Source organism: Microtus oregoni, unplaced genomic scaffold (genome assembly GCF_018167655.1).
Source record: "Microtus oregoni isolate MIOR12 unplaced genomic scaffold, Mior012 000061F_ref0000440, whole genome shotgun sequence".
In the NCBI taxonomy this organism is placed as follows: Eukaryota; Metazoa; Chordata; class Mammalia; order Rodentia; family Cricetidae; genus Microtus; species Microtus oregoni.
In genome coordinates, this window is record NW_024543871.1 from 4823663 (window position 1) to 4837293 (window position 13631).

A 13631-nucleotide genomic window follows, 5' to 3' on the forward strand; every position below is an offset into this window, starting at 1 on the left:
GACTGTCCTGGAACTCATTCTGTAAACCAGGCTGGCCTTGAACTCACAGAGATCTGCCCACCTCTGCTTCCTGTGTGCTGGGACTAAACACATGCGCCACCACCGCCTGGCTCTTTTGTGATATCTTCTATTGTTTTAAGACTGCAAACGTATATTTTGTCTCTCTTGACTAAGCATTTTAAGGGCACAGGTTTTTAAAAAGATTTATTTGTTGATGTATATGGACATTTTGTCTGCATATCAAAAGAGGACATCGGATCCTATGGGACTAGTTATAGATGGTTGTGAGCCACCACGTGGATGTTGGGAACTGCACTCAAGACCTCTATAATAACTGTCAGTACTCCTAACAAATGAGCCATCTTTTCAGCTCAGGGCAGAGTTTTGAAGGCCACTTTTCTTTTTTGTCTTCTGATTTCTCCTACCAACATCTGTTGAGTCAATATATAAATTTTCTTGTAACATTAGCCAACCGCATAAGTATTAAGCAATGCAAACTAAAAGCATTATAGGAGCTGGATTGATCTGAGGTGGGGTAGTGGTGGTGTGTGCCTTTAATCCCAGCACTCAGGAGGCAGAAGTAGGCAGATCTCTGTGAATTCAAGGCCAGCCTGGTCTACAAGAGCTAGTCCTAGGACAGGCTCCAAAGCTACAGAGAGATTCTGTCTCAAAAAACCAAAAGTATAAAAAACAAAAAAGTTAAAAGAAAAATGATCTGAATTTCTGTTCAGTTATTTCCAGTTTGCAGCTTCCATGCTGGGCTCCTGTACTACATTTCAGGTACTTTATTTGGATGGAAGAATTTCCATCTCAGAGCTTAGGGTTTGAAAAGTTCATACATTGAAACTTAATACCCCCAATCATACATGAATTGTATTGGGAGGCAACTAGGGTTAGATGAATTCCTGAAGGTGGGGCAATTGTGACTTTATACAACTCCATCAGTCTTACCGCTGATGTCATCAAGCTAGGCTAGTATGCAGCAGGAATGTTCTCAGCAATTGTGGATAAGGTTCTGATGTCATAACCTTGGGATTTCTTAGCTACCAGAAGTGTAGACCAAATGTATTCCTATTCTTTATAATTTACCTGGTCTCAGGTGTTTTTTTTTTAACAACAAATAAAGCAGACTAAAGCTCTCAGTTTTCATTGTTTCACAACTTTTTTGTGGTTCTGAGGTTGTTCAACCCATAAATAAAGGATTTTGGTAGGGTAGAGAGTGATGTTGTGGGATGGCATAGTCTTTTTCTTGGGGGGGGGTTTGAGACAGGGTTTCTCTGTAGTTTTGGTGCCTGTCCCGGAACTAGCTCTTGTAGACCAGGCTGGCCTCGAACTCCCAGAGATCTGCCTACCTCTGCCTCCCGAGTGCTGGGATTAAAGGCGTGTGCCACCACCGCCTGGCAACATGGTCTTCTCATTATAGATCTTAAATTTGTTTTCTGCATGATTGATATTCTCACCACAATGCTACATTGGGGGATTGGTATGCAAAGAGATGGATTTTATTGTGACATTTTTTTCTCCCATCTCTCTCCTTCTTTTTTCTTATCTCCCCTCTTCTCTTCTCTTCTCTTCTCTTCTCTTCTCTTCTCTTCTCTTCTCTCTCTCCCTCCCTCCCTTCTTCCCTTCTCCTTCCTTCCTTCCTTCCTTCCTTCCTTCCTTCCTTCCTTCAGCAGTGTCTCAAGTATCCTGGGTTGGCCTTGAATTCTCTAGGTAGCCAAAGATGACCTTGAATTTCTAATCCTTCTATCACCATTTCTGAATGAAAGGATTATAGTTATGTACTGCCACACCAGTTTATGTGATGATGGAAAGTGAGCTCAGGGCTTAGAGCATACTCAATAATCACTCAATGAACTGAACTACAGCTCTCGACATTTGTTTGGTTCTTATTGTCTGTGCTTATTTTTATTGCTATTTATGTGTATATGTTTGTGTGTGTCTGTGTGAGTGTATGTCATGTGTACAAGAGTTGATTACCAAGGCCTTAAGAGGATGTTGAATCCCTTGAACCTGGAATCATAGCTCACAGTTGTGAACTGCCTGATATGGGAGCTGAGTAGTGAACTCAGGTCCTCTGTAAGCACAAGTGTCCTAACTGTTGAGCTATGTCTCCAGGCCCCTGTTCTTGTTTTGACCCTATTTGATTCAGAATCTACATCATTGGGTGTTGAGTCAAAATAAAAAGGTTTTTGGTAAGAGAATTAGAAAACCTCAATCTGTATGTACCTTTAGCCAAAGCCAAGTTACTTAACTCTCTCTCTCTCTCCTCCGCTCCCTCCCTCCCTCTCTTCCTTCCTTTCCTTTGTACCTCTGTTTTTCTTCCTCTACAAAATACGCATAATGCCTTCATACCGATCTCATAATGCAAAGAGAGAAATATATCATCTATGTGGATATTCTTAGGAAAGTGAGAGCATTTACTAATGGAAGGTTGACGCTCAAAATATGAGTTCTTCTTTAATTATTGTTATATGTAGTGATATTTCATTTGTATTTTAATAAACAAAGCTTGCCTGAAGATCAGAGAGTTTCTTTATTATTTAAGACAAAAGGGGAAATGTTTTACTCTGTGATCTTCAGACAAGCTTTATTAAAATACAAATGAAATATAATTACAGTAATATGTAAATGACTTGCTGAATCCATTTAGTGCTGCTTATATGTGTATTTGTTTAGAGTCGCCCACTTGGAATTAGATCATCTATCATGAGATTTGTCTATGGAGAAGACTGGCTTTTCCTCTTAGCAGTCACCCATTGCCTATAGCTCTTCATCTAAGGGTGGGGTCTTCTGAGACTTTTCCTATCCACGTTGGAATGTTAATTGTTCTCTAAATGACCATGTTATTGAGACTTTAAGGGTGTAGCTTCCTTGTCATATTTAGATGCTACTATATCACAACAGGTGTCCTAGTCATTTGGCTCTTACACCTTTTCCACCCTCTCTTCTGTGATGTTTCCTGAGCCATAAGTGCAGGGGTTATGTTGAAGGTTTTCCTATTGGAAGTTGGACACCTGATGGTCAGTTTTTCTCTGCATTTTGACTGGTTGAGAATTTCTATGTTCTCCATGTTCTGCAAAAGAAGCTTCTTTGATGAGAGGTGAGAGCTACTTAGTAGGTATAAGGGTATTTAGAATGCAGCTAGAATTTTACTGGTTTAGAAAAATAGCAGTATATTCCCAAGAGTGGTATTGCTGGGTCCAGGGGTAGCTTGATCCCGAATTTCCTGAGAAACCGCCACACTGATTTCCAAAGTGGTTGCACAAGATTGCATTCCCACCAGCAATGGATGAGGGTACCCCTTCCTCCACAGCCTCTCCAGCAAAGGCTATCATTGGTGTTTTTGATTTTAGCCATTCTGACAGGTGTAAGATGATATCTCCAAGTTGTTTTGATTTGCATTTCCCTGATCGCTAAGGAGGTAGAGCATGACCTTAAGTGTCTTTTGGCCATTTGAACTTCTTCTGTTGAGAATTCTCTGTTCAGTTCCGTGCCCCATTTTTTAATTGGGTTAATTAGCATTTTAAAGTCTAGTTTCTTGAGTTCTTTATATGACAAATAGCAGCATTATTTGTTATAGCCAGAACCTGGAAACAACCTAGATGTCCTTCAATAGAAGAATGGATGAAGAAAAATATACACATTAGAGTACTTCTCAGCGATAAAAAACAATGACTTCTCGAATTTTGCATGCAAATGGATGGAAATAGAAAACACTATCCTGAGTGAGGTATCCCAGACCCAAAAAGAGGAACATGGGATGTACTCACTCATAATTGGTTTCTAGCCACAAATAATGGTCATTGAGTCTATAATCTGTGATCCTAAAGAAGATAAATAAGAAGGTGAACCCAAAGAAAAACATATAGTTGTTATCCTGGGTATGGGAAGTAGACAAGATTGCTGGGCAAAAAATTGGGAACTTGGGGGTGGGGTGGGACGGGGGTAAGGGGAAATGGGGAGAGAAAAGTAAGAAGGGGAGAATGGGGGGAACTTGGGGAAACGGGATGATTGGGAGAAAGGAAGGTTGGATAGAGGAGCAGGGAATCACATAACTTAATTAAGGGAGCCATCTTAGGGTTGGCAAGAGACTTGAATCTAGAGGGGCTCCCAGGTGCCCAGGGCGATGTCCCCAGTTAGCTCCTTGGGCAGCTGAGGATAGGGAACCTGAAATGACCCTATCCTTTAGCCATACTGATGAATATCTTGCATATCACCATAGAACCTTCATCTGGCGATGGATGGAGATAGAGACAGAGATCCACACTGGAGCATAGGACTGAGCTCCCAAGGTCCCAATGAAGAGCAGAAGGAGGGAGAAGATAAGCAAGGAAGTCAGGATCACAAGGAGTGCACCCACCCACTGAGACAGTGGGGCTGATCTATTGGAAGCTCACCAAGGCCAGCTGGACTGTGACTGAAAAAGCATGGGATAAAACCGGACTCTTTGAACATGGCGTACAATGAGGTCTGCTGAGAAGCCAAGGACATGGCACTGGGTTTTGATCCTACTTCATGTTCTGGCTTTGTGGGAGCGTAGCCAGTATGGATGTTCACCTTCCTAGATCTGGATGGAGGGGGAAGGACCTTGGACTTTCCACAGGGTAGGGAACCCTGACTGCTCTTTGGACTGGAGAGGGAGGGGGAGAGGAGTGAGGGGAGGAGGAGAAGAGTGGGAGGAGGGGGAGGGAAATGGGAGGCTGGGATGAGGTGGGAATTTTTTTCTTTCAATTAAAAAAATAAATAAAAACCAAGAAATGAAAACTTTAAAAAAAAGTAGCAGTAGTAGGTTCTCCTCTAGTGTTCATGACCACACCAACTGCAGGTAGCCAGCTAGGTTTACAGTACCAGGTATGAATTTCCTTTTATGGAGGAGGTCTTAAGTCAAACTTGAGGACTGTTTGCTGCCTCTATCTGGGTCTTATTTTTTCTGTCATCTTTTATAATATAGCCATTTCTGTATATAGAATTTTTGGTTTATTCATTTCACTTTCAAAAAACTTAAATATGGAAGCAGTGGTTTGAGAGAAAATGGCCCCCAAAGGGAGTGGCATTATTAGGAGTGTGGCCTTATTAGGGTGGGTATGGCCTTGTTGGAGAAAGTAAGCTACTGTGGGGTTGGGCTTTGAGGCTTCAAATGCTCAAGCTATACCCAGTGTTCAGTTCACTTCCTGTTGCCTGTAGATAAAGATGTAGAATTCTCAGCTCCTTCTCCAGTGCCATGTCTGCCTGCCTGCCACCATATCCTACCTTGATGATAATTAACAGAACTCTGAACTGTAAGCCACCCCAATTAATTGTTCTTTTTTTATAAGAGTTACTGTGGTCATGGTGTCTCTTTACAACAAGAGAAACCCTAAGACAATGGCATTTTATGCCATATTTAAAAAGCTTAAATATTACCCCCAGTATTCTGCAAATAAATTGCAGGTTATTACATTAAAGAGTCCTCATGTGAGGGGTTGTTTCTTCTTTCACTTGAGATTTTCTCTTTGTCTTGGTTAGGGTTTCTATTGCTGCAACAAAACATCATGATCAAAGAGCAAGTTGGGAAGAAAAGGGTTTATTCAATTTATACTTCCATATTGCTGTTTATCACCAAAAGAAGTCAGGACAAAAACCCAAACAGTGCAGAATCCTGGAGGCAGGAGCTGATGCAGAGGCCATGGAGGAGTGCTGCTTATTGGCTTGTTTCACATGGCTTGCTTAGCCTGCTTTCTTATAGAACCTCGAATCTACAAGATGGATCCAGTGGATGGTACCACCCCCAATGGGCTGGGTCTTCTCCCATCAATTTCTAATTAAGAAAATGCCTTACAACCAAATCTTAAGGAGACATTTTCACAACTGAGACTGCTTCTTCTCTGATAACTCTGTCTTGTGTCAAGTAGATATAAAACCAGCCAGTATAGTCTTTTTTGATAATTTGGCTATTATGTGTCTTCCTTGAGTTTATCGTGCCTGTTTGTTTGTTTTATCTAGTTTGTGAAGTTTTGGTCATTGTTCCCCTAACATTTCTTTTTCCCCTGTCTCTCCTCTCTTCTGGGGAATTTATTTATGTACATGCACATGTATACTTGACATCTTGGTGCTTTGCGTGCTCCAGCTTCTGTTTAAGTTTTCTTAATTTTTATTTCCTTTGACTCCTCTGAAAAAACTTCAAGTAATCTATCTGCATACTGCTGATTCTTTGTTTTGCTTACTCAATAAATGCCTAAGCCCATTTAGTAAATTTGATATTTCATTTTGGTATGTTTTAAACTATTCTTATCTGTTGAGACACTATTTTTCTGAGTTTTTAAGATTTTGCCATGTTGCCTTTAGGTTTTTGAATATAAACTGTTTGTTTATGTGTATGTCTATGTACCATGTGTGTTTAAGTGCCTATGGAGGGCAGAAGAGGGCATCAGATTTCCCAAAGCTGATATTATAGGCAGTTGCAAGCTGACTAGTGTGAGTTTAAGAATTGAACTTATATTTTCTAGACGAGACATGAGTAGGCAACCACCAAGTCATCCCCAGTCCTGGATTTGAATATTTAATAGTTAATATAAAGTCTTTGTCTGGTAATTCCAATGGCAGAACATATAAAATAACTGATTTAATTATTTACTTTTCTCTGTAGATGAGATAGGCATCATTGAATCTTCACATTCTTTGTATTTTTTTGAACTGGGTATTTTGAATATTAGTGTGATGGTTCTGGAAACTGGAGTTTCCACCTTAACCAGAATTTATTATTATTTCTTACTGTGGTAATTATTACTTACTTTGGCTGCTGTTCATAGTTTGGTGGCTTTTCTGTACTTTTTTAAATTTAATTTGTATTCTTAGTCAAATGGGGCCCTCAAGTTTGCATTTTACTATTTGTATGGTCAGCTAGTAGTTTTATAGTTACCTTAAATGCTTGGAACCAACCAAAGACAAAAAGGAGAGAGGGGAAAAGGAACTAAACATAAAAAGAAGGGAGAAAATAACTTCTGTCCTCTTGACCTGCAGAGTGGCTTCCTGTTAGGGTGCTTCTTCAGTACTTAGCTGCACTGCTTACAACTCTCTCAGCTTTTGCATGGGGACAGAAGGCCTGCTAAAATGTTAGACTGTAGAGGTTTTTGGAGTTCCTTTCTCTTCTTCTTTCCTCTTTCTATCGCTCTTTCATTTATTGCAGTGGTTCTCAACCTGTTCTGTTATTTTCCTCAAGGAACTATTCACCAGAGTATGGTGTGTGTCAGTGGGCACACAACTGAAGACAATGATTTCCTCTCTTCCAGAATCTGTCAGCAGCAAATATTTCAGGAGTCAGTGTTAGGGCCTGCCATCTTCTTTTCCATTTATGCTTAGCTGGCCACCTCTTGTACACCCGGGCCCTTTTCTTTTTCTTTTTCCTTATTTGCAGTGTTGGGTATGGAATCCAAAGTCATGTACATGGTGGGCAAGTGCTCTAGATCACTGAGTCCCAACTCTTAGCCTTTCTTGAGCTTTTTTTCTGTGTGTGCATCCCTCAGAGTGCATGTGTGTGCTTTCCCAATTCCCCGATATATATAGCAACTTTTTTGTTTTAGATAGAACTTGCCTATATTGTTCATGTTGGCCTTGACCTCTCGGGACCAAGAAAATCTCCTCTGATCTAACTGGGACTATATGCTCTGTTCCTTGAGGAAAATAACAAATAGGTTGAGACCCAATTCTTTAAGGATAAGGTGCATATTGCCCCCTCTGGCTATCTGTGCCAAAATACAAGCTGTAGTTCACATGACTACTGCCAGTCTATGGGTGGAGGATGGGTCTTGACCTGCCTTGTCATTTTCTCTCAAAAAGTCAAAGACCATCTTATGATACCAAGTAAAACCTCTAGTACTAGGAATAGGTTGTGTGTTGTTGAGTCATCAGGTAAAACAGTCCTATAGAATTCCTAAACATCAGAGGCTATTTCCAAAGTAATTAGATACTTTCCATAACTTGAAATTAAGGTTCTATTATTAATTACACCACTTATGTCATCAAACATGCAGAAATTGAGCTGTTGTGCTACCAGAAGCTTTATCCCTACTGACTAGTATTTGCTGGGGGACAATTGTCTATATTCTTTCAATTATATCTTAAATAAATGCTGATTGGCCAGTAGTCAGGCAGGAAGTATAGGCGGGACAACCAGACAGGAAGTAGAGGAGGGTCAAGGAGAACAGCAGTATTCTGGGAAGAAGGAAGCTTTTTCTGCAGTTGTGAGCCTGCCATGGAAGAAGCACGATGTGACCTGCCCCACCAAAAAAGATGGCTAACATAGATAAGAATAATGGATTGACATAAGTTATAAGAGTTAATAAGAAGCCTGAGCTAATGGGCCAATCAGTTTATAACTAATGTAGACTCTCTGTGTGATTTCTTTGGGGCTAAATGGCTGTGGGACCTGGTGGGAGGACAGAAACCAGGCAGGACAGAAACCCCAACAAGCAGGCCCTCATGTTACAAGTATTCGTGGTATTTGAGAGTACTTCGCATACTACTAGAGGAGAAAAGTAATCATTATCACTCAACTACAAATCCTGTGACCTACAAAGGAGAACTGCCTACATGATTTACTGATACAACTGTGGCACAAATATTTTGTTTCTAATGGAATGTTACTAAATGTATCAATCATATTCCAGGGCGGGTTCCATGCCAATGAGTAGTTGGCCAGAACAAAATGGAATCTATATTTTGTTGTTTGCTTCTTTTTGTTTGTTTTGGTATTTTTCTCCTTTGCTTTTTGTTTGTTTTGAATTCTTCTTTAATTTTTTGAGAGGTATAGGGGAAGCAGATTATAAATTTGGGTGGGTAGTGATATAGGGAAGCCTAAGAGGAGTTGGGGAGGGCAAAGGATATGATCAAAATACAATGTATGTAAAAAAGTAAAGAAACGAATAAAAAACTACCTTTTATTTTTTTCAACTCTGGGACTTGCCAGTTTTATTCCAGTTTCTGAAAAATAAAAGCATATAAGAACACAAATACTAGCTGTACTAGTCCATGACAAGGGAAAATGCCTGGAACAGTAGACAAACTAAGAATCTTTGAAAGGAAAAAGGCGGGAAAGAAGCTACACAAGTGACAGATGGGTTCAACACAAAAGTTTTCTAATGGGCAAGGTGTAGCCGATGAGCAACAGAAAACTCTATTGTGCTCTCCTACCATGAGAACATTTGTTCTTCAAGTCTTCCTCTGTTCTTATTGGGTGTTCTGTGTTTTTAATTTCAGAGTTATTCGAGCTGCATAGAGTGGCTCATGGTTGTAATCTTAACACTCAAGAGACCCAGGTAGGAGGATTGCTTCAAGTTTGATAGCAGTCTAGACTACATAATGTTATTCTGTCTCTAACGAAACAAAACCCATAAAAACACTCAACAGCATTACCTTCTCCAGACAGTCTTCAAGAGTTGATTCTGGCAGATTTCTGAAGACAAGATCAATAGTTGCCTTTTAATGAAGAACAGAGCTCTGTTGTTTTCTACTTGTCTGTTCTCAAGGATGACATTCCTGGTAGCCATGCTGCTAGTCTTTGTAGTAGATATTTAATATTAAAAAGTATTGAGAAAAAACAAACCAGTGAATAGAATAGAGCTTTTCAGATGCCTAGCTTCACCTTTCCCTAAGAATATAGGTAGGCTACAAGTTACCCTGGATTTGTATACCCTGTTTATACAAGGGTGGGTGAGAGGATATGTGAAATTGCTTAGACATTTTTTAATCAGTAAAAGCCCATTTTAAAACAGTTATCATGTAAGTTAAGAGGTCAGGAAATAAAAGCAACTTTTGACATTCACGGTACAATTTAGCAAAGAGGAAGTAGTATCCTGTGCTTGGACGACAGGTATCTGACATCAGTATCTCATCTGAATCAACTGATTCATCATATCTTCAGTATAGTCTTTTTTGGCTCCTGCTACTTCCTGAATTCCTCTAAAAAAATAAAAATAAATTGGAACAGAAATGATATCAGTAGTCATGGGGAAGTATCACGAAGGTACCAGACATTGCAGTCCATATTATGTGTCATTTAATACAATAATCCAATGAAATAGTACTGTGATGAGTTCCAAGCTACAGATGATAAAACAGAAATTCAAGGAGAAGTAGTTGTTTTCTTAGTAGTAGGTATCTAGGTTGTCAGTAGTAAAGCTTGAGTCCTTACCCAATCTAAATCTCTAAGTCTTACTTTATGAGCAAACATATCTACTTTATACTTCGTTTGGGTCATGTGCATTAAAACATCTGGGTAGAGGATTCAGGTCATGAAGTGCTTACAGTGTAAGCAGGAGGACTCAAGTTTGGATTCCCGGCACCATGTAAAAGATAGCTGTGGTAATGCATGTCTGTAACTCTCGTACTGCAGCCAGGATGTGGTATGGGTCTAGGGGATGGGAGTAGCTGAGTCAGGGAGCTCTTCGGAGCTTGGTAGTCAGGCTGTGTGTGAGCTCTGGGCTCAGTGAGAAAATCAAAAGTAAGGGAGAGAGTGATTGTAGAAGACAGTGTCAACCTCTGGCCTCCACACACACAGGCACACAGAGGCACGTACTTAATACAGTATTTGAGTGGTTATTTGGGGCTAAGTGGTTGAGAACCAACAAGTGGCCTTTCTACTACATCTAGAGTACAGCAATGCCTGCTCAGAATTTTAGGTTTTTCTTAATGCAAGGCCCTCAGAATGAATATATATGATGAGATGAACTGTGTTTGATAGAATTGAAAAAGTGAAAAACAGACAGCCCTTAAATAAGGCAAATAGTGTTAACTGGAAATTGGCAACCTACTACGTAATGATTTCTCAGTAAATGACAGATAGTATCATGGTGGTGGTTCCACAAGATTATATAGTTCAGTAACATTGTAGCTACCTTATTTATGTAAGTATATTTTGTGATTGTACAAGTAGGTCCAGTGATGTATTTCTCAGGCTGTATTTATTTTTATTGTGTATAAATATTTTTTACTGGTGTGTGTGTGTGGGGGGGTCCATGCCTGAAATGGACCACATGTATATGCAGAGGCCAGAGAAGGATGCCAAGTATCTTCATAACTTTCCATTTTATTCCCTTGATACAGGTCTCTCACCGAACTGGACACTCACTGTTTTAGCTAGACTGGCTGACTGGCCAGTGAGCCCCACGATCTACTTGTCTCTGCTTCTGAATATTAGTGTCATAGGCCTGCACAATGTGTGCTAGATATTCTAACTTAGGTCCTTGAGCTTGCAGAGCTAGTGCTCTTACCCACTGAACCATCTCCCCAGCAGCTCAGCGTGTAAATATGTCATCCAGCAATGAATGCATGACTGTAGTTGGAAACATGAGTTCAATTTTTCCCTTGCCGTATACAATAGGCATATGCTCCCACCGTGACTCTCAGGATGGATCATTCACAGATTGTGGAAACCATTTGGCTTGGTAGTAGCATCTTCCAGTTCACTGTGACAGAGTTAGATTGAAGAGGTGCTGGGAGATGCAGTCATCCGAAGAATGAGATTTGAAAAAGCAACTGACATGGCACAAAGGCAAAGCCAATGGCCAGTTATTTCTCAATTTCTTTGTCCATTCCAGAAAATTCTACTAGGAGTTCTGCGCAAGTCTTTTGAGAGAAGAATCTCCTTTATGGTGACTTCCTTTCCTTTCCGTCAGCTTTCAGAGGGCAGACAACAGCATGGGAACCAGAAAACTTACACTGGGGAAAATGAGGGTGTCAGAAACTTTTTCCAGATGGCTTGAAATGAATGCAGGTGTGCCTGTAATTCTGCCACTGCTCCACATCCTGAAATGGTAGAGAGTAAATGCACCCCTGGTAAACAATTCCAATTTTAAATGTGCCAGAGGACTATGCTAGCTCAAGAAATCCAGCAATGAATCTGTTCATTCAGCAAATAAGTGTCCCTGGTTTTGAAGTTTGCATTTTTATCGAAGTTTCTTGGATTCTTGGAGAGGTTTCAGAAACTGTCATTATAAAAAGTATTTAAAATAAGTATAAATATAAGATGGTGTGAGTTAGATGTCTGTGTGAACAAAGATGTGGGGGAGAAGAAGAATGGGTTGTGGTGTGTGGCCTTGTGAACGTGTCTGGCAGAGACAGATAACCAGTGTTTCTTGATGCTCTCTAGTACCAGGCATGGGGCTGAATGTTTCTCATGCAATGTTGCATTTAACTCTCAGGTCAGCTCTGCAGCAGATACTGTTTTGTTCCTCTTACTGTGTAGAGAGGTTAAGTAATTTGCTCAGGGTCGCAGTAGAGTGGAGATTGGTTTCTAGGTAGCAAGAAACCCCTATCTAACTGTGTGACCTTAGGCAACTCACTTTTCTCTGAGCTTCAGTGTCTTCACCTATCAAACGAAAGGTTATCTTTAACCTACTTCTGTCTCTGACAGTCCGGGATTCTAAGGGTTTGAGCTGCTCCCTGTCTTTATAGTGTTGTGTCCTAAGGAGATAAAGACCAGAAGTCATCAATGTCTAACTTGCAAGATAGGATAGTTCACAAAATAGCAGTATTTTACAAGTGCCACAAGTTAGGATAGTTCTCAAAATAGCAATATTCTACAACTGTCACAGATAGCAGCTTAGAGACAAAACATTTTTTGTGTTGTCATTGGGTTTTCATTTCAATGATCTAAGTTATTGACAATTTCGAAGCCTCTCCTGCTTTCTACTAGCTTTTTAAGATGGCAAAACATTCCTTGTAATTGTCCTTGATTAAATTTTGATTCCTTCAGTGTTTCTACTTTTAGTGCTTCTAAGTTCTGTGATTAACTGCATGATTTATTTCTGCTCATTCACTAACAAATATTGAACATCTGTTAGGAGTAAAATGTTTTCCTAGGCACTGGGGATCAGTGTTCCGAATAAGCATACACTTGTGCCTCATGGGGCTTACGTTTTCGTCATGTATTTAGGCACTGAGCACAATAGAATACTTTGGTATATGAATTTTGTGTGTTAAACGGTGATAAATTCTGTGGCAGAAAATAAAGCATGGTATAGGCTTGGTAGCATTGGTACAAATGTTTAACATCGTCCTAGGAAAATTACTACTGTGTCTCATCAGAACTTAGGTGGATACATACATATATGCATACATACATATTTAAGTATGGACTTTGAGTCAGGCACACTTATTTTGATTTATAATTCTGCCTCTTAGTTTTGGGATGCTCAGCATATAATCTTACTTCGTCGGGTCTTGTGTCAGCCAGTAAGTATTCAGTCATAGACGCAGATCCGTTGAGAGTGCTCTGAGGCAACAGACTTGTTATAGGGACCTGACCTTACACAGAGGTGGGAGTAGATTAAACAGTTAATACACACACACACACACACACACACACACACACACACACACACACAAAACGGGTTCTATATCTGGCCTAGTCTTTAGTCAGCAGGGTAAATAGCAAAGCTGGTTGCAAGCTAGGGGACATCAAGGTCAAACTAGACCTTATGAGTGCCTGTGAGAACATGTGAGGACTGATATCCCTAGCAATATGTCAGTCTCCAAGCTTCTAACTTCAAAGGTAGAAGTATCCTGCAGAACAATCAGCTGCATTTCCTTATAGAGCTAAGCACATACCTTGTCCACAAGCCACAGAAGCTGAAAGAGCACACCTCTGAGGT